The 24,083-nt window shown below is 44.4% G+C and overlaps 1 long non-coding RNA gene across 1 annotated transcript in view; it reads right to left on the bottom strand.

Moving 5' to 3' along the window:
• Window positions 1–115: 115 nt before the first annotated feature.
• The window catches only part of LOC110568315 (uncharacterized), a 47,980-nt gene continuing 24,012 nt past the window's right edge, over window positions 116–24,083 (bottom strand). The window contains exons 2-3 of the long non-coding RNA XR_002478610.2: window positions 8,413–8,478; window positions 116–885 (exon numbers count right to left, since the gene is read on the bottom strand). This is a non-coding gene — a long non-coding RNA (uncharacterized LOC110568315). The remainder of the gene's footprint in view (window positions 886–8,412; window positions 8,479–24,083) is intronic.

Raw genomic sequence — 24,083 nt, 5'->3', positions numbered from 1 at the left:
TACAATGACATGTATAAAGCAGTTAAAAATAAAGGAACTAGAGCCATATATACCAGCATGGATTGCATCCAAAATCATAACATGAAGGGAAAGAAAAGCAAATTGCAGACTGAAATATAGAGTAGGATATACTGTATACGAAATGTAAAAAGAAAACAATATTTTGTTTCGTTTGGGGATACAAGCATGCTTAGACAGAGTATTGACCACAAAGACAAAATTAAGGACATGGTTACCTCTGGATAAAGGGGAGTGAAGTGGAGAAACTGAACTAGATCTGTGGTGTTTCCTTTCTTTAAGAAAAAAATTAGAGGCCGGGTGCGGTGGCTCACACCTGTAATCCCAGCACTTTGGGAGGCCGAGGTGGGTGGATCACAAGGTCAGGAGATCTAGACCATCCTGGCCAACATGGTGAAACCCCACCTATACTAAAAATACAAAAAATTAGCTGGGGGTGGTGGTGTGCACCTGTAGTCCCAGCTACTCAGGAGGCTGAGGCAGGAGAATCACTTGAACCCAGGAGGTGGAGGTTGTAGTGAGCTGAGATCGCATCACTGCACTCTAGACTGGGCAACAGAGCAAGACTCTGTCTCCAAAAAAAAAAAATTAGGGCCGGGGGCAGTGACTCACGCCTGTAACCCCAGCACTTTGGGAGGCCAAGCAGGCAGATTACCTGAGGACTGGAGTTTGAGACCAGCCTGGCCAACATGGTGAAACCCTCTCTCTACTAAAAATAAAATACTAGCCAGATGTGGTGGCAGGCGCCTGTAGTCCCAGCTACTTGGGAGGCTAAGGCAGGAGAATCGCTTGAACCTGGGAGGCAGAGGTTGCACTGAGCCGAGATCGCACTACTGCATTCCAGTCTGGGTGACAGTGAGACTCCATCTAAAAAAAAAAAAAAAATTAGAATGAAACATAGCAAGATGTTGAAATATGATTTTCTATGGTATGTATTTTCTGTGTTAGAAATATGGAATAAGGGGAAAAAAGAATTAAAATGACAGGCAGACCTTGGTCTCCCTTGCCATGACCTTCCTGTTCTTTTTTATTTTGTTGTTTCTTGACCTCACTGACAGTAGCATCTAGATGATAACATCCAACTGCCCCTGAGAGGGGCTGGGCGAAGTGGCTCAGGCCTGTAATCCCAGCACTTTGAGAGGCTGAGGTGGGCAGATCATCTGAGGTCAGGAGTTAAAGACCAGCCTGACAGACATGGTGAAACCCCATCTCTACTAAAAATACAAAAAATTGCCGGGTGCGGTGGCTCACGCCTGTAATCCCAGCACTTCGGGAGGCCGAGGCGGGTGGATCACAAGGTCAAGAGATCGAGACCATCCTGGTCAACATGGTGAAACCCCGTCTCTACTAAAAATACAAAAAATTAGCTGGGCATGGTGGCGCGTGCCTGTAATCCCAGCTACTCAGGAGGCTGAGGCAGGAGAATTGCCTGAACCCAGGAGGCGGAGGTTGCGGTGAGCGGAGATCACGCCATTGCACTCCAGCCTGGGTAACAAGAGCAAAACTCCATCTTAAAAAAAAAAAAAAAAAAAAAAAAAAAATTAGCCAGACGTCATGGCACACGCCTGTAGACCCAGTTTAGGCAAGAGAATCACTTGAACCCAAGGGGTGGAAGTTACAGTGAGCTGAGATTGTGCCACTGCACTCCAGCCTGGGCAACAGAGTGAGACTCCATCTCAAAACAAAATACAAAACAAACAAACAAAATGCCCCTGAGAAGGCTTTCTTTCCATTCTTAACATATCAGACAGAACTGGACTAAAGAGGTGGACATTGCTGGGCGTGGTGGCTCACGCCTGTAATCCCAGCACTTTGGGAGGTTGAGGTGGGCAGATCACGAGGTTAAGAAATTGAGACCATCCTGGCCAACATGGTGAAACCCCGTCTCTACTAAAAACACAAAAATTAGCTCGGTGTGGTGGCGTGCACCTGTAGTCCCAGCTACTGGGGCAGCTGAGGCAGGAGAATCTCTTGAACCCAAGAGGCAGATGTTGCAGTGAGCCAAGATTGAGCCACTGTGTGTAATGGCACACACCATAGCCTGGTGACAGAGTGAGACTTTCATCTCAGAAAAAAAAAAGAGGTGAACATCAGCAACATCGGCCAGTCAATGGGGAGGTGAGTCATTGGGGAGGTGAGGCTGCTGTGCAGCCTGGCCACTCGACTCCATTCCAGCCCACTTGTCCAGGGGCTCCTTCCAGAAGCTGGTACATTTCTTAGGCTTACAAGGATGCTACTCAGACCTGACTTCTAAGGATTTTCACTAGACTGGCTTCTGCCAAGCTGCCTTGCAGATGAGGGAGGTAAAAGTAAAGTGCATTTGCTGCCATTGTCACTCCTGCAGGCAAGTTGGCAATAGGGCCTTTCCTGAGAAGGGGAGCCCTTGTTGGGATTTTTTTTTTTTTCAGTTGAGATGGAGTCTTGCTCTGTCACCCAGGCTGCAGTGCGGTGGCACGATCTTGGCTCACTGCAACCTCCACCTCCTAGGTTCAAGCAATTCTCCTGCCTCAGCCTCCCAAGTACCTGGAATTACAGGCACCCATCACCATACCAGGCTAATTTTTGTATTTTTGCTAGAGACGGGGTTTCACCATGTTGGCCAGGCTTGTCTCGAACTCCTGATCTTGTGATCCACTCGCCTTGGCCTCCCAAAGTGCTGGGATTACAGGCGTGAGCCACCGCACCTGGCCCTTGTTGGGTCTTTAGCTTTGGGGTGTCCAGAATGGTGTGCAAGTGTCCAGTCTGCGGGAGTGGGCTGCTGCTGGGTGGTGTGTTCCCAGACCTGTGGTGAAGGGAGTAGTTAAGGAGTAGTTGTGACTTAAAAACAAACAAACAGGTCTGGGTGTAATGGCACACACCTATAATCCAAGCTACTTGGATTACTTAGTGATTCTCCTGTCTTAGCCTCCTGAGTAGCTGGGATTACAGGCATGACCCACTGTGCCCAGCCTAATTTTTGTATTTTTAGTAGAGAAGGGGTTTCATCATGTTGGCCAGGCTGCTCTTGAACTCCTGACCTCAGGTGATATGCTTGCCTTGGCCTCCCAAAGTGCTGGGATTACAGGTGTGAGCCACCATGCCCAGCCAGATTCTGCATTTCTAAGAAGTGGATGCTGCTGCTCCCAAGGCTACCGTTGGAGCAGCGTACGTGGTGAGAAGTGAAATAGTTGAGTGAAAGGGTATGTGTGTCTTCAACTGAGTTTCCAAGTAGTTTTTCCACATTACTCTCCAGGGTAGCACTAATTACACCCCTACTGCATATGAGAGTTCTCTTTGCACCACATCTTTAGCAGCACTTGGTATGATCAGACCAAGATCATAAGATTCTCAGATATCTAGATTATTCATTACTTCTCTACAAGGGAAGAAAAAGAGGAACAGACCTCAAGCAACATTCCCCAGACAACTCACAGATGACTGCAGATGGAAACCTGAAGGAACAGTCTGAGAGCGAAATCATGTTTGTGAGATGGGCAAGTTTGGTTGAAAGCATGTGTCATGGTCCAGAATAATGGTCAGAATAGTGAAAGCAGTTGATTCTTCCAGATGAATTTCTTTTTCTTTTTTTTTGATGGAGTCTTGCTCTGTCACCCAGGCTGGAGTACAATGGCACGATCTCGGCTCACTCCAACCTCTGCCTCCCGGGTTCAAGCGATTCTCCTGCCTCAGCCTCCCAAGTAGCTGGGATTACAGGCATGGGCTACCACACCCAGCTAAGTTTTGTATTTTTAATAGGTTTTGCCATATAGGCCAGGCTGGTCTCGAACTCCTGATCTCAGGTGATCCACCCACCTCAGCCTCCCAAAGTGCTGTGATTACAGGCATGAGCCACTGCCTGACCAGAAACCAATTTATAATGGAAGAATATAAAATGCTTACAACAAAGCACATACGTTCTGTTTATATAATGATGATTTTTCATAAACTAAGCACACCTGTGTAAACAGTGCCCAGAATAAGACAGGAAACATTGTCAGCTCCCCAGAAGCCTCTCTTGTGTCCCTGCCAGGAGTGATCTTCCTCACAAGGGTGACACTATCCTGACTTCTAACACCTTAGGTGATCTTTCACACTTTCTGTATGTCCACACAAATGGAATTATGAAGTATATACTATGTGTCTGACTTTTTTACTCAGCAATATTTGTAAGAGTTATCCATATTGTTGCTTATAGTCTTAGTAGACTGTCTATACTCATTGCTATATAGTTGTATGACCATAACACAATTTATCCCTTCAACAGTTGGTAATCAATTGAGTAGTTTCATTCAGGGAGCTGTCATGTAGGGGTGCCACTATGAACATTCCAATGAAAGGTTTTTGGTGAACATATGCACAATTTGTGCATTGCTGGGATGGAGAGGGTGCATATGTACATCTTTGAGGGACACAGGGTAGTGAGTTCTGAATTCTCTGTCTTCTGGTTGGTAACAGTGGTGGCTGCTCCTGTGGCCCATCTCGTGGACATCTTCTAGGAGGATTCTGAGAGCTAGGCCTGCAACCACCCTCCATTATGCAGAGATGCTCCAGGCTAGTAAACCACTGCAGGGAATCACATTTAAAAAGACAGATTCCAGCTGGGTGTAGTGGCTCACACCTGTAATCTGAAGGTCAAAGTAGGTGAATCACTTGATGCCAGGAGTTCCAAACCAGCCTGGCCAACGTAGCAAAACCCTGTCTCTAATAAAAATACAAAAATTAACTGGGTGTGGTGGCTTGCACCTGCAATCCTAGCTACCTGGGAGGCTGAGGCAGGAGAATTGCTTGAACCTGGGAGGTGGAGGTTACAGTGAGCCAAGATCGTGCCACTGCACTCCAGCCTGGATGACAAAGTGAGACTCTGTCTCAAATAAAATAAAAAATAGATTCCCACTATTCCCAGTATGGTCACTTTCCATTTATACCAATTTAAGCCTCCATCATTTATATCCTCATTTACATTCTAATACTTTCCCAGGTAGATACATATTTTTTCACTAAACTCTTCTCCTTTTCTTAAAGCTCTCTGCTTGTTTATATACATATTCCGACCTATCCACATTGTACTTTAAGGCACTTCGCCAATAAGATGACATGCTACTTTTTCTTTTTTTTAATTTTAATAGAGATGAGTTTTCATCATCTTGGCCAGGCTGGTCTTGAACTCTGCCCTCCAGGGCCTCCCAAAGTGCTGGAATTATAGGCCTGAGCAACCTCGCCTGGCTGACATGCTACTTTTTCAAAGCACATCCCAGGTAGCATGTTTATCTACTTTTATTTAGTAGATGTCTTTTTATCCTTACCAAAAAATACTCAAGTGAGTTGCAATTATTTTTCCCTTCCCTTTTGAGGAAGTTTGTGCTCTGGGCATGCAGGCTGGCAATCATTTAAAATGTCTAACTAGGTGTGAGTGCAGTGGCTCACACCTGTAATCCCAGCACTTTGGGAGGCCAAAGCGGGTGGATCACCTGAGGTCAGGAGTTTGAGACCAGCTAGCCAACATGGTGAAACCTCGTCTCTACTAAAAATACAAAAATTAGCCGGGCTTAATGGTGCATGCCTGTAATTTATCACACCACTGCACTTCAACCTGGGTAACAGAGCAAGACTCCATCTCAGAAATAAATAAATTAATTAATTCAATAAATAAAATGTTTATAACTAATATATAAAATACTGAAGAGCTGCCAGCAAGTACAAATGTCACTTGGCCTAAAGTTGTATATATATTTTATATATATATATGCACACACACACACACACACACACACACACATACATTTTTTTTTTTCATTTTCTTGGGGCTCATTTTCACAAGCTTGAAAAATGGTAAATTTCCACCTTAGTATAATAATTAACTCACAAATATTTACTAAGTCGAGACTTGATTTTTAAAATCTCAACACCATTCTGTACTAAGTTGAATAGTAAGTATGAAAATATGTGTATGAGTATGGTTTGGTAAATACACATATACATTATGTACCCTGCTGATATTTGTTTATTAAAAAGTAATTTCTAGAGCTCATACCAGGAGCAGCAGTGCCTCCCCCATGGAGAACACAGTGAGCTAGATGTCCCAGGCTCTGCCCTTAAGGCACTCCCAGTCAGAAGTAAAACACGACATGCCCACACATAACCGCAGTGCAAGAAAAAATGAGAAGAAAATACATGTGGGCTAGACAGACAAGGTGATGATACTAAGGTTTAGGAGACAGGAGAGATTTCAGCTGGAGGGTTGCATATATTATGTGTGTGTGTGCAGGTGTGTATAATTACAATCCTCTAGCTGGAATACATATGTGCATACATATATATTTATGCATATTATGATGTCTTGACATCTTTAAAAAAAATCCTCCCTCTCGGGAGGCTGAGGCAGGAGAATTGCTTGAACCCGGGAGGTGGAGGTTGCAGTGAGCCAAGATCATACCACTGCACTCCGGCCTGGGCAACAGAGCAAGACTCTGTCTCAAATCAAACAAACTAACAAACAAAAACCAAGAAAAATCAAATGAAATCAAAACAAAACAAAACAAAAACTCTCCCAGGGGCAGCCAATTCTTGGAGATAAGAACGAACAGGCTGAGATTGGAGCATGCCTTTGATAGGCAAATTAACCAATCCAGAGCCAGCACTCCTCTACATGGCCTACAAATTCTAGGAGAAAGATCCTTTATCTCAATTATCCCAAGGCCAAGTAGTACCAGGCAGCCAACGACCATCCCTAGAGTCTAGAGCCCACCAGAATTATCCACACTATCCAGTCCTGTACTGTCCCCCCTGCCCTGCCTTGCCATTCCTGTGAAAACCACCATAAAGGCCATGGCCTGACCCTTCCCTGGCTCCTGGCTGTGTGGCCTGTGTGGCGGTATGCCTCCTTTCTCTAGGACCCATGAGTATAATGCGCTTTGTTCTCCCCAGCCTCTCCTCTGTTACCTCTCATAGCCACACCTGACTAATGATTTCCTAAAAGAGTACAAAACAAGAATCAGGAAAAACTTTGTGAAGGTAATGTTGAGAGATGTATAGTACAAGTATAGAAAGTTTCCAAGGTTGAGGCCAGGCAGGTGGCTCATGCCTGTAATCCCAGCATTTTGGTAGGCTGAGACTGGTGGATCACTTAAGGTCAGTGTTCGAGACCAGCCTGGCCAACATGGGGAAAACCCGTCTATACTAAAAACACAAAAATTAGCCGGGCATGGTGGTGGGCGCCTATAATCCCAGCTACTCGGGAGGCTGAGGCAGGAGAATCACTTGAACATGGGAGGTGGAGGTTACAGTGAGCTGAGATCACAGCACTGCACTCCAGCCTGTGTGACCGAGCAAGACTTTGTCTCAAAAAACAAAAAACAACAAAAAAGAAAGTTTCCAAGATAAAAAAACTTGAAAAGGAAAGAGAGCTAGCTGTTTATGATTAAACAGACATGACGTGATTGCTCTGTGACATGGATCTGACTGTGGCAGTCACAGAATTGCAGTGGTCATCTCATCCAGCTCCAAGATAAGGGATGAGTCATGCTGTGGCAGAGCCAGGACTTGTACCTACGACTGTAGATGCTTGACCCTACACTACTGCTTCCATGTAGACTATTTCCTATGAATTGGAAAAATTATACTTTCTTGTCATATGGAATATTTTGAAAAGAAGTCTTACTTGTAATCCCAAGTCTTTTTGGAAAGTGAGTTAAGTATATAGATATCAATTAATAGTTTGAATGATGACATCTATAATAATTTGTCAAATTCTTATTTTGGGAAACTCTAATTGCAAACAATGTCCAAAGTTAAGTGTGTGCTGATTTGTGTCCTAAGTTCCCATTACCAATAACATGAGTTTGAATAACATGCTCCTGAGAGAATATACATTTCATTAAGAAATCTCACTATCAGCTGTTTCCAGTGGCTCATGCCTATAATCTTAGCACTTTAGGAGGCCCAGGCAGGCAGATCATGAGATCTGGAGTCCAAGACCAGCCTGGCCAACATGGTGAAACTCCGTCTCTACTAAAAACACAAAAAATTAGCCAGGCATGGTGACAGGTGCCTGTAAGCCCAGCTACTTGGGAGGCTGAGGCAGGAGAATTGCTTGAACCCAGGAGGCAGAGGTTGCAGTGAGCTAAGATGGTGCCATTGCACTCCAGCCTTGTTCTGGGCGACAGAACAAGACTCCATCTTGAAAAACAAAAACAAAAAAAGAAATCTCATTATCTCTGTTGTATAACAAATAATTTGTCTAGTCTTTGTCCTGAATTCCTGGTATGGAGACTCTAAAAATCCTTTGGGTTTTTTAATTGATAAGGCTTTGCTATGCTATTAATGGTGGACCCCTAGACAGCCTCAAGTTGGGAGCTGGTTACCGAAAGACCATCCCAGCCTGGTGATTAGAGGGTTGAGGAATTTGAGTCACCTTACCTTGAAGAGAGGAGGGGGTCTGGAGGTTGAGATTAATCACAGGGTTGGTGGTTTAATCACTTGTGCCTACAAAAGAAAAACTCAGTAAAAGCTCTGGCACTGGAGGCTTCCAGAGCCTCCTGGTTGGTGAACATGTTGATGTGCCAGGACAGTGATGTGCCCTGATTTCACGAGGAAAGGCCACTGAAGCTTTGCATTTGGGACCCTCCCATATTTGTATACTTTACAGTGAAACTGTAATCGTAAGCATTGTGCTTTCCTGAGTCAGCCAGTTGTGCTAGCAAATTATCAAACCTGAGGGGGTCATGGGAACCCCTGAATTCATAGTTAATCAGAGTGCAACTGCCATGAGGACTCTCTGATACTTGTGACTGATGTCTGAAGGGGACTGAGGGTCTGTAGTGACCTTTGCCCTTAATCTGTGGCATCTGCACCAGCTCCAGGAAGTTAGTGTCAGAATTCAATTTCGGTACACCCAGCTGGTCAGGCCAGTTTGGGTGGAAACAGGATGTCATATTATCTATTTAAAACTTGATGTCCAAGATGAAATTCACAGTTATCATTCTAGATTTTCTTCCCTTCAAATTCCTTTCAGTTCCCAAATTGTACAAGTTACCACAAATGTGATACCATCTTTGTATCGTACTCATGCTCTTTGGAGAACAGCGTGGCTTGGGAACTGCATTAGGCAGGGTTGTGATGGGAAATAGAAGGCACATCCACTAGAATTTTAAAAAATTTTTTGAATGAAGATATGATTTCATTTTATTTTTATTATTATTATTATTTTTTGAAACAGAGTCTCGCTCTGTTGCCTAGGCTGGAGTACAGTGACATGATCTCGGCTCACTGCAGCCTCTGTCTTTTAGGTTCAAGCGATTCTCCTGCCTCAGCCTCCTGAGTAGCTGGGACTACAGGTGTGCCCCACCAGCCCTGGGTAAATTTTTTTTTTTTTTTTTTTTTTGAGACGTCTTGCTCTGTCACCCAGGCTGGAGTGCAGTGGCTCACTCTTGGCTCACTACCACTTCTGCCGCCCAGGTTCAAGCAATTCTCTTGTCTTAGCCTCCTGAGTAGCTGTGATTACAGGCTCCTGCCACCATGCCCGGTTAATTTTTTTGTGTTTTTAGTAGAGATGGAGTTTCACCATTTTGGTCAGGCTGATCTTGAACTCCCGACCTCATGATCCACCTGCCTCGGCCTCCCAAAGTGCTGGGATTACAGGCGTGAGCACCATGCCTGGCCAGTTTTTGTATTTTTAGCATAGACAGGGTTTTACCATGTTGGCCAAGATGGTCTCTATCTCTTGACTTCGTGATCTGCCCGCCTTGGCCTCCCAAAGTGCTGCAATTACAGGCATGAGCCATTGCACCTGCCAAAGATAAGTTTTTTTTTTTTTTTAAAGAGACAGGGTTTCACCATGTTGGCCAGGCTGGTTTTGAACTCCCGACCTCAAGCAATCCACCCGCCTCGGCCTCCCAAAGTGCTGGGATTACAGGCGTAAACCACCATGGCTGGCCAAAGATAAGAATTTAAAAAGAACAGACAGGGACTGGCATGATGGCTCACATCTGTAATCCCAGCACTTTGGGAGTCTGAGGCAGGTGGAATCACCTGAGGTCAGGAGTTCAAGATTACCCTGGCCAACATGGTGAAACCCTGTCTCTACTAAAAATACACAGATTAGCCAGACATGGTGGTGCTTGCCTGTAGTTCCAGCTACTCAGGAGGCTGAGGCAGGAGAATCACTTGAACCCAGGAGGTGGAGGTTGCAGCGACCCAAGATCGTGCCATTGCACTCCAGCCTGGGCGACAAGGGCAAAACTTTGTCTAAAAAAAAAAAAAAAAAAGGAAAAAAGAACTTATCTAGAGTGCAGCTAAGCAGTTGTTTTTTTTTTTGTTTGTTTTTTGCAGTGAGATCTAAGTGTAACGATTTTTTTTTTTTTAACACAAAAAAGATGTTGGCCTGTTGCAGTGGCTCATGTCTGTAATCCCAGCACTTTGGAAGGCCAAGGCAGGTGGTGAATCATGAGATCAGGAGTTTGAGACCAGCCTGGCCAACATAGTGTAACCCCGTCTCTACTAAAAATACAAAAAATTAGCCGGGCATGGTGGCAGGTGCCTGTAATCCCAGCTACTCGGGAGTCTGAGACAGGAGAATCGCTTGAACCCAGGAGATGGAGGTTGCAGTGAGCCGAGATCATGTCACTGCACTCCAGCCTGTGTGATAGAGCAAGACTTCATCTCAAAAAAAAAAAAAAAAAACAAAAAATACAAAAGTTAGTGGGTGTGGTAGTGCACGCCTGTAGTCTCAGCTACTCAGGAGGTGGAGGCAAGAGAATCACTTAGACCCGGGAGGCAGAGTTTGCAGTAAGCCGAGATGGCACCACCGCACTCTAGCCTGGGCAACAGAGCAAGACTTCATAAAAATAAAATAAAATAAAGAAAAGAAAAAAAGATGTTTAGATACATAAAGGATAGGATGGAGTCAAAAACATATACATTTGGAGTTCCAATAGAAGAGAATAGGAAGGAGGGGGAAGAGGCAATATTTAAAGATATAAGAGCTTTGATTGAATACATTCAAAGATATAATAGCCAGGAATCTTTGCTAGTTGATAACAAAACCAATCACTGATCAGGAAGTCCAACAAATTGCAAGCAGAATAAAGAAATAGAAACCAATAGAAACCCACACCTACACACATCACCATAACGTGTTAGAACACCATTTACAAAAAGCCATAAAGAAAAAGATTATCTCCAAGAAAGGGTGATTCAACTGAGTCAGTGTCTGAATGAGAGCTTCAGAGCATGCACAGAATTAGCTCTCAGCTGTTGCAGAAAGTGGAGCTTCCAGAACTTTCAAGATGGAGGGCAAAATAAAGATATCTTTCAGACAAATAAAAATGGAGAGAGTTTGCCTCCAATGCAGTTACTCATTTTTTTTTTTTGAGACGGAGTTTTGTTCTTGTTGCCCAGGCTGGAGTGCAATGGCGCGATCTTGGCTCACTGCAACCTCTGCCTCCCAGGTTCCAGCGATTCTCCTGCCTCGGCCTACCAAGTAGCTGGGATTATAGGCATGAGCCACCATGCCCAGCTAATTTTGTATTTTTAGTGGAGATGGGGTTTCTCCATGTCGGTCAGGCTGGTCTCAAACTCCCAACCTCAGGTGATCCACCGATCTCGGCCTCCCAAAGTGCTGGGATTACAGGCCTGAGCCACTGTGCCTGGCTGGCATATTCTATTTTAAGCATATATTTGTTCAATAATCCAACACCTGTCAAGCACTGGAGTGAGTGGCAGATTCTTGCTGTGAGAGCATTTTCCTAGTTCATGAAGGGAGCCAGTTGCCATATCCAAAAAGGGAGCTGAGCCCGAACTGGGTTGTCTGACCCTACCTCATCTCAGATAGTCAGTGGGGGACACAGAGCAGATGCCGGAAAGCTGGATTGTGCAGATGAAGTGAGAGTACTCTCTCTCTCTCAAAAATAATTCACTCAACAAGTATTATTGGATACCAATTAGGTGCCATGCACTTTGCTGGGTGCTAAGTTGTAAACATGAATAAGATACGCTCTCTAACTTTTCCCACTACTGGAAAGTGGTAAGTAAACACAGAACTGTATTACAGTTATTAAGTGCTATGGCATGAATGTTGGTGTACCCCCAGCATTCCTATGTTAAAATCCTCACCCCAAAGTGATGATGTTAGGAAGTGGGGCCTTTGGGAGGTGATCAGGTCACAAGGGAGTCCTTATGACTGGAATTAGTGCCTCCACAGAAGAGGCCCTGAGAGCTCCCTCTCCCCTTCCTCCATGTGAGGACACAGAGAGAAGGCACCATCTGTGAACAAGGAAGTGAGCCCTTACCAGACACTGAAGCTGCTGGCACCTTGATCTTGGACTTCCATCCTCCAGAACTGTGAGAAATAAATGTCTGTTGTCTGTAAGCCACCAAGCCTGTGACAATTTGTTCTAGCAGCCCAAATGGACTAGGACATTAAGAATCTGATGACGATTTAGAACTCTCATAGTTTTTTTCACTGAGAAGAGCATACCAAGATACTTTTTTTAAATTAAAAATAATATGCCTTCTGAGAGGATGCACATTACTTCATGTATCAAAAGATGGAAACAACCCAAATGGATGGATGAATGGATAAGCAAAATGTGGTCTACACACACAATGGAATGTGATTCAGCCTAAAAAAGAAGGAAATCCTGTCACATGCACAACATGGGTGACCCTTGAAGACATGATGCTGAGTAAATAAGCCAGTCACAAAATGTCAAGCACTGTTCGATTACACTTATAAGAGAAGCCTAGAGTAGTCAAATTCATAGAGACAGAAAGTACAGTGGTGGTTGCCAGGGGCTGGAAGGAGGGGGCAAAGAGGAGTTATTTTTAATGAGTACAGAGTTTCAGTTTGGAAGGATGAAAAAGTTCTCCAGATGCATGAATCCAAATTAGGTTCATACATTGCATCTGGCTAATGTATCTCTTAAATCTCTTTTAATTTATAGTTCTTGCTCCACTTCATCATCATCTTTTTTAATACCTTGCATTGCACTGTGACAGTTGCACAATGCAAATGTATTTTATTTTATATTATTTTTATTTATTTATTTTTGAGATAGAGTTTCACTCTTGTTGCCCGGACTGGAGTGCAATGGCGCAGTCTCCACTCACTGCAACCTACGCTTCCTGGGTTCAAGTGATTCTCCGGTGTCAGCCTCCTGACTAGCTGGGATTACAGGTGTGCACCACCGCATCCGGCTAATTTTAGGGTTTTTAGTAGAGATGGGGTTTCGACATATTGGCCAGGCTGATCTCAAACTCCTGACCTCAGGTGATCCACTCACCTTGGCCTCCTAAAGTGCTGGGATTCCAGGCATGAGCCACCGCACCTGGACATAAATGTCTTTTATATCACTGAACTGTGCAGTTAAATATGGTTAAAGAGGCTGGGCATGGTGGCTCACACATGTACTCTCACCACTTTGGGAGGCCGAGGAGGGTGGATCACATGAGGTCAGGAGTTTGAGACCAGTCTGGCCAACATGCTGAAACCCTGTCGCTACTAAAAATACAAAAAAAATTAGCCTGGCGTGGTGGTAGTGTGCCTGTAATCCCAGCTACTCGGGAGGCTGAGGCAGGAGAATCGCTTTAACCAGGGAGTCAGAGGTTGCAGGGACTCAGAGGCTGCAGTGAGCCGAGGTTGTGCCACTGCACTCCAGCCTGGCAACAGAGCAAAACTCTGTCTCAAAGAAAAAAAAAGAAAAAACTGGTTAAATGGGTAAATGTTATGCTAAATATACTTTATCATATTTGGAACAAGCCATGTGGAATGGAGAATAAAGGGACAGTGTTCTAGTCAGTCATGTAAGTGGCAGTGATAGGCTCTTCCTTTCTCAAATAATCTTTCCCCTTTGGCTATTTGAAATGCATTACAGGAATTAAGATTAAAAAAGAAAACCAAGTAATAGCCGCTGAGCAAGGAGTTCAGATATTTCAGCAGATGATGTGCTGGGCCACTGACCACTGGTGGCAGAATTTGTGTTGCAGGCAGGAAATAAAAGCCCCTTGCATGTGCAGGAAACAACAGTTGGTTTAGAGTCCAGAAGGAAATCTGCTCATATCTGTTAGATTCTGTCTTAGGGTCAGAAGGCAGAATCTTCCCACACAGAATCTTTCCATTTTATTATTTTTATTTTTATTTTTATTTTTTGAGACGGAGTTTTGCTCTTGTCACCCAGGCTGGAGTGCAATGGCGCGATCTCGGCTCACCGCAACCTCCGCCTCCTGGGTTCAGGCAATTCTCCTGCCTCAGCCTCCTGAGTAGCTGGGATTACAGGCACGCGCCACCATGCCCAGCTAATTTTTTGTATTTTTAGTAGAGACGGGGTTTCACCATGTTGACCAGGATGGCCTCAATCTCTTGACCTTGTGATCCACCCGCCTCGGCCTCCCAAAGTGCTGGGATTACAGGTTTGAGCCACCACGTCCGGCCTCCATTTTAATATTCACAAGAAATCCATGTACTGCGTGATTTTGTAGTCATTTTACAGACAAGGAAATTGAGATTCAGAGAAGATAAGCAATTTGCCAAGAGATCGTGAAGCCAGGATGTGGCAGAGCTGGGAACAGGAGTTGCCCTGTAAGCCCAAAGTATTCAGAAAGCTGCCACCAGGTAATGCTATATTCTTCTAAATGTTCAGTTTTCTTTTTCCTAACTTTACTTTCAGATATCATCATCTTTTTCCTCCCAAGCTTTCAAAGCTCTACCACTAGCATTTAACTGATTATTAACACTTAACTAAACCACATTTATTGACCACTTACTAAGGACTATGGTGCTATGTGTGCCAAAAAGTGCGAGACAAAGTTCTTGATCTTGGTAATTATAACCTAGATGGGTAGGAAAGTCATGTGCACATAGAAAGGTAACTAAGAATATCAGTGCTGAAGGTGAGACATACACACATGTGTGTTGATGACCACAGAAGGGAAAAATGTTATAAGATTGAAAGCATTGGCCAGGCACAGTGGCTCAGGCCTGTAATCACAGCACTTTGGGAGGCCGAGGTGAGTGGATCACTTGAGGTCAGGAGTTCGAGACCAGCCTGACCAACATGGTAAAACCCCATCTCTACTAAAAATACAAAAATTAGTCAGGCATGGTGGCAGGCACTTGTAAACCCAGCTACCCAGGAGGCTGAGACATGAGAATTGCTTGAACCCGGGAGGTAGAGGTTTCAGGGAGCTGAGATTGCGCTATTGCACTCCAGCCTGGGAAACAAGAGTGAAACTCTGTCTCAAAAAAAGAAAAAAGAGGCCAGGCACAGTGGCTCACGCCTGTAATCCCAGAACTTTGGGAGGCCGATGCAGGCAGATCACGAGGTCAGAGTTTGAGACCAGTCTGGCCAATATGGTGAAACCCCATCTCTACTAAAAATACAAAAATTAGCTGGGTGTGGTGGCGTGGGCTTGTAGTCCCAGCTACTCAGGAGGCTGAGGCAGAAGAATTGCTTGAACTCGGGAGGCGGAGGTTGCAGTGAGCCAAGTGAGCGACAGATCAAGACTCCTTCTCAAAAAAAAAAAAGAAAGAAAAGAAAAAAAAAGAAAGCCAAGTGCCAATGTCAATCCATAGTTACACACCCAGCCCTGGTACTCAGGGAAGAGGTTGGAGCTGGCATAAAGTTTAGGAGCCATTAGCCCTTGGATGATGGTGAAACTGCTTTGCAAAAGTACAACTGAGACAGTGAAAGAGATCTAACTCAACTGACTCCATCTTGCTTCTAACCTACCAGCTGTACTGTTCATTCCTGGGAGTAGGCTGAATTAACGTTGGAAGAAACTTAGTTTATAATTTAAACGGAGAGGGTAACAGACCTTTCCCAAAGCAGACCTCCTTCTTGCCTGGGGACTAGACTGCCTTTGTAGGACTAACATGAGCCACAAGATTAGAAATTATGGTTCCAGTCATGGAGCCAGAGGCTACAAGATTCTGACCCTCCCAATACTGCTCTTAAGATCAGTGTTTGAGATATTTCACAGACTCTGCACTCAATGGATCAGCCGACACCACCTAGATCAGTAAACTGGCTCATCTGATCTTGTGGCCCCCACCTAGTGCGGACAGCTTATGGGGATAGCTTTGACTCCCAATAACTTTATCTTTGACCAATCAGCACTCCTGACTCACTGGCTTCCCCCATCCACCAAGTTGTCCTTAAAAACTCTGCTCCCCAAATGCTTGGGAAGACTGATTTGAGTAATAATAGAACTCCAGTCTCCTGCCCAGCAGACTCTGCATGAATTACTCTTTCACGAATGCAATTTCCCTGTCTTGATGAATCTGCTGTCTTGGCAGTGGGCAAGATGAATCCCTTGGGCAGTTACAGTGGTATTTAAAACCTTGGCCTCTTATCAGATCACTAAGGTAGAGAATATCCTTAAAGAAAAGTAGTTTGTGTTAGAATTGGAGTTTTTCAGAATCTAAAGAAAAATTGCTTAAAAACCATCTGCAAAATAACTCCAAAGCAGAAAAAAAAAGGGGAAAGTGGGCTTTTGTAGTAACCACATTCAGAACTGTGAACTGGCTCCTGTGTTCTCTTATCCCCAAGGGCATATGAAACACTGTTTCCCGGGCAGTCACAGCAACGCTGCCTGGATGCAGCCAGGACTGGAATTTCAGCCGGTGGCCTGCCCTCTGCTTTCCTTAGTGGAGCTGTCATCTAAACCTGGACTTTGTTTTCTGCCCTGCCTCCCCCTGGCTGACTGTCAATATTTGCTTTCTGGATCACGAGACCCTAAGTCCCAAGGCCCATCAACGACAACCACTCTGGTGAAACTGTCTACTTCAGGGACTTTTCCCTAGTTGGTCTGCTCCTGCAAGTTCCCACCCCCGGGAAAAGCACCGCATTGCTGACTGAGCAGCTTTTGTTTGCCTCTCCACTGTGTGGCCCCCCAGCAACTATGCCAAGATTCACAAGCCAGCGGAATCCTAAATGTCAGTGTGCATGCCAGAAAGGTTGCTCTTCGGCTTGTTGGCAAAATTCTTCCACAGCACTTTTATTTCTCAGGCACGCCTTCATGGACCCGAGGACTTAATTCCTTGACGGCTGTTGTGGTGCCGTGGTTGCCAATCGAGTGGAGGGCGGGTGTTAAAATGTAAATTAGCTTACAGAGCAATGGGAGGTTGCAAATCCCCCTCCATTTAGTAAGTAAACTCAGCGACCTTGGTCTAGAATAGCAAGGAGTCTTAGAATTGGCACAGAGTGGGCACCCAGCCCCTTCTGGCCAAATCCCTGATGAGATGCCTGAAATTTACCCTTTCAGCCTGAGATTTTGTTCTCTGTGTAAAGCCAATTTTTTTTTTTTTTTTTTTTTTTTTTTTAGATGGAGTCTCACTCTGTTGTCAGGCTGGAGTTCAGTGGCGTGTTATCGTCTTACTACAACCTCCGCCTCCCTGGTTCAAGCGATTCTTCTGCCTCAGCCTCCTGAGTGGCTGGGATTACATGTGCCCACCACATGCCCAGGTAATTTTTTTTGTATTTTCAGTAGAGATGGGATTTCACCATGTTGGCCAGGATGATCTCGATCTCCTGACCTTGTAATCCGCCTACCTCGGCCTCCCAAAGTGCTGGGGTTATAGGCGTAAGCCACCACTCCCAGCCTATAAAGCCAATTGCTGCTGTCATTAGTAAGCAAAACTACACTTTACAGAAATAAATGCGGGTCCTCCTAAGTTTGCATCTGAAAGAAGGCTTTCCAGGGTCTGGGAAGGTGTGCTAAACTGAGCCTGGCTATGCCTGCAAGCTCAGGCTGCCACGTGGTCTGAAGCTTGGATTGCTGAGAGGTGGGACAGGCTCAGGGTCCCCTGCCTGGACTCAAGAGTCAGCCTGTCTAGATTGGAATGCCCAACCCATCACTTAAATATGTGGACAAACCTCTTTCTGCCTCAATTTCTTCATCAGTCAAAAATAATTATTACTAGTGCCTACCTCCTAGAGCTACTTGGAGGTTAGAATTAGTGAACATAGATGAGGCTCCTAGACCTGTGTTTGCACCCAGTAAGTCCAGCATGAGTTTTCATTGTAATTATTTGATTATGGCTGTCACCCACATACTGGCTCTCAGGGGTTCGTCATTTCCATTTTAAACTCTATGCTCAGAGTGTGAACAAAGCTCTCAACAAAGCTAAAAAAGGCTGGAATGCTCATAAAAACTTCACAAAGACACCAGGGAGAACTCAAGGGAGCTAAAGTAAAAAAAAACCTGAAGCCTGACACCAGCTGAACTCCACTGGCTGGGGCTGGCGTGCTGTCCCCAACCTTCTCTCCTCTGGCATTTGGTCCTTCTGAGGCAACCATACTCTTGCCCTAGGCTCTGTTCTGTTAGTTGCTTTTATTTCTGGTCTTCTCCCAGGTGACTGACTACCGAGTACTAGCTCGGTCGGGAGACCCCCACCCAGGCAGCACTGAAGGTATTGAGAGGCAGACACCCAGATAGAACAGCAGAGTGGATCTATCCAGGGAACCACAGCCTGCGAGTTGAGAGGCTGACAGCTTTCCAGGCTGAAGGCCCTGAGCAGATTCTCGTCCACATATTTATTTGCTCTTAGGTGATTCTTATTAATGCACAGGTGTTCTATATTTACTCATAACTCAAGAACACACCAAGTAGGCAGCTGTTACCCACCTACCGCTAATTATAAACTAAAAGATATCCTCCACAGAGGAGCCATGGGCACAGGGTCAACTTAATGTTTCTTAACAACTGACCCTTACTAGTAAGGTGAGAGCTGACCTACTTCACCCAGAAAGTGGCTCTGGCTTCAGACCAGGACCAGAGTCAGGTGTGTGAGATGCTCGGTTCGGGTGCAAAATGGAAGGGGGCAGAAGGCAAAAAGTCATCCAGTTAAATGATATTTTAATGCAATATTTTAAAAAATTAAATGAGTTCAAAAAAAATCCATCACAAATAAAATATTGCTATTTTAAATGCAGACAGACTCTCACTGCACCATGCCCAACCACAATGGAGCTGGAGGCAAAAGGAGTAATGCGCTCCCGTGTTTGCATGTATTTGTAAACAGCTAATATATTTTTTTCTTTTTCTTTTATTTATTTATTTATTTATTTATAAAGACGGGGTTTCAGCATGTTGGTCAGCTGGTCTTGAACTCCCAACCTCAGGTGATCTGCCCACCTTGGCCTCCAAAGTGCTTGGATTACAGGCGTGAGCCACCATGCCAGACCTAATTTTTTTTTTTCAGATGGAGTCTTGCTCTGTCCCCAGGCTGGAGTGCAATGGCACAATCTCCGCTCACTGCAACCTCCACCTCCTGAGTTCAAACTATTCCTCTGGCTTAGCATCCTGAGTGCTGGCACTACAGGCACATGCCACCACACCCAGCTAATTTTTTGTATTTTAGTAGAGACTGGGTTTCACCAGGTTGGCCTGGATGGTCTCGATCTCCTGACCACGTGATCTGCCCTCCTTGGCCTGCCAAAGTGCTAGGATTACAGGCATGAGCCACCACAACGGCCTTTTTTTGTTTTTGTTTTTCTGAGACAAAGTCTCACTCTGTCGCCCAGGCGCAATCTCGGCTCACTGCAACCTTCACCTCCTGGGTTCAAGTGATTCTCCTGCCTCAGCCTCCTGAGTAGCTGGGATTACAGGTGGCTGCCACCATGCCTGGCTAATTTTTTTTTTCTATTTTTAGTTCAGATGGGGTTTCACCATGTTGGCCGGGCTGGTCTTGAACTCCTGACCTCAAGTGATCCACTCACCTAGGCCTCCCAAAGTGCTAAGCCCAGCCATAAATGGCTAATGATTTTAAGAAACTATTGTTGTGACTAGCAGCTCGGGCTCGTAGCTCCCAGTGAAAGTGCAGAGAACGAGAGGATGCCACACTTTCAGACAAATATTTGTTGCTCACAGACCAAGAGATTCCCAGCGGAGGAGCCCCACAGGTCGCCAGGGCGACTCTTGTGGCCAGCGAGGCGGTTTTGCTGGTGCCTTAGCGCAGCAGTTCTTGGTGCAGAGTCCGGAGATTCCCAGGCAGAAAAGCACCATCAATCTTAACACCGCTGTTTTGGCCAGCGCAGTGGATTGCTCAGATTTCGGCGCTGGGAATCAACAAGTTGGATGTCCGCTCAGAGCCCTAGTTAGAAAGTCGGTAATTACAAAGACGACAGAGGGATAAATATATAATGAAGGGAAGAAACCAGCCTAAAAAGGCAGAGAATACTCAAAATCAGAATACCTCTCCCTCTACAGGGGATCGCAATTCCTCATCAGTAACGGAACAAGCCTTAATGGAGAACGAGTGTGTTCCAATAACAGAAGCAGGTTTCAAAAGGTGGGTGATAAGAAACTTCTGTGAATTGAAAGAACTTGTTCTAACCCAATGCAAAGAAACTAAGAACCTTGAAAAAAGGTTTGACGAAATGTTAATGAGAATGGACAATTTAGAGAGGAATATAAGTGAATTGATGGAGCTGAAAAACACAACACGAGAACTTCACGAAGTATGCACAAGTTTAAACAGTTGAATTGATCAAGCAGAAGAAAGGATATCAGAAGTCGAGGACCAGCTCAGTGAAATGAAACGAGAAGACAAGATTGCAGAAAAAAGGATAAAAAGGAATGAGCAAAGTCTCCAGGAAATATGGGACTATGTGAAAAGACCTAATTTACGTTTGATAGGTGTACCTGAATGTGACGAAGAGAGTGAATCCAAGTTGGAAAATACTCTTCAGGATATCATTCAGGAAAACTTTCCCAACCTAGCAAGGCAGGGTAATATTCAACTCCAGGTAATACAGAGAACACCACAAAGATATTCTTCAAGAAGACCAACCCCAAGGCACATAATTGCCAGATTTATTAGGGTTGAAATGAAGGAGAAAATACTAAGGGCAGCCAGAGAGAAAGGTCAGGTTACCCATAAAGGGAAACCTATCAGACTTACAGCAGATCTCTCAGCAGAAATCTTACAAGCCAGAAAAGAGTGGGGACCAATATTTAACATCCTTAAAGAAAAGAACTTTCAACCCAGAATTTCATATCCAGCCAAACTAAGCTTTATAAGCGAAGGAAAAATTAAATCTTTTGTGAACAAACAAGTACTTAGAGACTTCACCACCACCAGGCCTGATTTACAAGAGCTTCTGAAAGAAGCACTATACATATAAAGGAACAACCAATATCAGCCTTTCCAAAAATATATCAAAAAGCAAAGAGCATTAACACAATGAAAAATTTACACCAACTAATGGGCAAAACAGCCAGCTAGCATCAAATGCCAGTATTAAACATATATATATTCTAATTAGATAAAAAGCCAAAACCCATTGGTATGCTGCATCCAGACCCATCTCACATGCAACGATACACAAAGACTCAAAACAAAGAGAAGGAGGAAGATTTACCAACCAAACAGAGAGTAAAAATAAACAAATAAACAAAAAGCAGGAGATGCAATTTTCGCCTCTGATAAAGTAGACTTTAAAGCAACAAAGATCAAAGAGGCAAAGAAGGACATTACATAATGGCAAAAGGATCAATGTAACAAGAAGAGCTAACGATTCTATAGATCAATGAGACAGAAAATTAACAAGGACATCCAGGACTTGAACTCAGACCCGGAACAAGTAAACTTAATAAACATTTATAAAACTCTCCACTTCAAATACACAAAACATACATTACCACCTCACACCTATTCCAAAAGTGACTACATAATTGGAAGTAAATCACTCCTCAGTAATCGCATAGCATTTCATAGGTTTAAATGAAATATTGGTTGGCTGCTTGTTTGTTATTTTCTTCCCTTATTCCTTCCTGTCTACATCATTAAGTATAATTATTGGTATAAATGAGGTTTTCAATACCCATTACTAAACTGCATTCTAGCCTGGGCAAGAAAGCAATACTCTCATTCTCTCTCTCTCTTTCTCTTCCTTTTTATTCCTCTTCTTCATTCTTTTTTTCTTTCTTTCTTTAAAAAACAAAAAGAAAGAAAAGAAAATATTGTTGTGAAGGGTTTGCTTTCATCAAAGCCAGGAAAGTAAAATGGTAATTCTCTTTTGGGTATAAGCAAAATGTTTACATAGAAAACTATACTAAAGGCTGGGCATGGTGGCTCACGCCTGTAATCCCAGCACTTTGCGAGGCCGAGGCAGGTGGATTACCTGAGGTCAGGAGTTCGAGACCAGCCTGGCCAATATGGTGAAACCCGTCTCTACTAAAAATACAAAAAAATTAGCCAGACGTGGTGGCATATGCCTGTAATCCCAGCTACCCAGGAGGTTGAGGCAGGAGAATTGCTAGAACCCCAGAGGCAGAGGCTGCAGTGAGCCAGGATTGCACCACCACCACTCCAGCCTGGGCAACAGAGCAAGACTCAGTCTCAAAAAATGAAAAAAAGAAATCAATACTAGGAGTTTTAATAAACTTACTTTTCAAATTTTCAGTATTTTTTCACTACTTCAGCATTCTACGAAAGTTTTTAAAATCCTAGAAGAAATACTACAGATGAGATGCAGTTTTCTGTGCTTGACCCTTTCTGGAAGTGTCAGCCAGTCAACAGCTCTTCTCACTTAAATGCCCTTCCTTCATCCCATCGTGGCCCTGGAGGTCCCATCTGCAGATGTGACCCTACTGAGGACATCTGGACTGAACCTCTAACCCTGGATGTCCCAAGCAGAGTAGATCTCACTTAAGAGTTGGGAACCGGGAGGCCGGGCGTAGTGGCTCACACCTGTAATCCCAGCACTTTGGGAGGCCGAGGCAGGCAGATCACCTGAGGTCAGGAGTTTGAGACCAGCCTGGCTAACATGGTGAAACCCCATCTCTATTAAAAAAAAAAAAAAAAAAGAAGAAGAAGAAGTAAAAAAGAATTGGGAACTGGGACCAGAGAAGCCAGTCTATACTGGAGATATGTTGGTTGGAAGCAAGGGCACGGCTGTAACCACCTGCGTAAACAGTCTCAAGGACAACGCAGGCAGATGTGCAGAGGAGAATGGAGATGAGGCCATGGGATGGGAGCAGAACTTGGAAACAACTGTACAGGTCTTGTTTGTTTTCTCACGAGGTGGATGCACACCTGGCATGAGTAGATTTCTTACACTGGCTATTACTTAGAGTAAAAAAATCCTTGAGGCAAATTTGGTGAGTCAAATAGGATAGTGGAGGCCTAATAGCAGGGCTACAACTTAAAGGGTTGGCATTGACGATGACCAGATTCTACATAAATCCAGACAATATATGCAAAAGGTTAGAGAAGGAAGATTCTAACAGACTCATACCCAGGTAGAAAGTAATGTGGGCTATACCGGGGTGGCCATTCCAAGCAACTGCAAAAAGCCTGATGGACTAAACCTCAGGTTGCAATTTAAACACTACTTCTTCAGGGGATCCTTCCTTGATCCCCAGACTAAAGTGAGTTCCCCCAAAATTAGTTAATTAAATATGTGTAAGACCGGGAGCGATGGCTCACGACTGTAATCCCAGCACTTTGGAGAGGCCGAGGCAAACCAATCACCTGAGGTCAGGAGTTTGAGCAGCCTGGCCAACATGGTGAAACCCCATCTCTACCAAAAATACAAAAATTTAGCTGTGCGAGGTGGCATGTGCCTATAATCCCAGCTACTTGGGAGGTAGAGGCAGGAGAATCACTTCAACCTGGGAGGCGAAGGTCGCAGTGAGCCAAGATCATGCCATTGCACTCCAGCCTGAGCAACAGAGCAAGACTCCGTCTCAAAAAAAAAGTGTAAGAATGTTTTAATTTCTGTCTTCTCTGCTAGAATGGAAGCTCCCTGAGGGTGGATGCCTGCGTCTGTTTGCTCATAATTTTACCATCCCCAGGACCTAAACACTGGGGAGAAGGGGCATGTCAGGGGCTTAATAAGTACTAGTTTACTAATGCAGATTAACAAATACTAGATTACTAGTGCTTAAGTAATACTTTTTCTGTGCCAGTACTATTAAAAGCACTTACAAAGTTAATATTTTAATACTTAGAACAGCTCTACTGGAGAGCCAAGCAGGGCCGGGGTTTGGATCATCTCCTCCAGCTTCAGAGACTACATCACCTCTCTTTTTTTTGAGACAGAGTCTCGCTTTGTTGCCTAGGTTGGAGCGTTATCTTAGCTCACTGC

This window comes from Aotus nancymaae, unplaced genomic scaffold (assembly GCF_030222135.1).
Source record: "Aotus nancymaae isolate 86718 unplaced genomic scaffold, 86718_ANA_hifiasm-v0.15.2.pri h1tg000131l, whole genome shotgun sequence".
NCBI lineage: Eukaryota > Metazoa > Chordata > Mammalia > Primates > Aotidae > Aotus > Aotus nancymaae.
The sequence above is the reverse complement of the archived record's forward strand: the minus strand, read 5'-3'. Positions and strand labels throughout refer to the sequence as shown.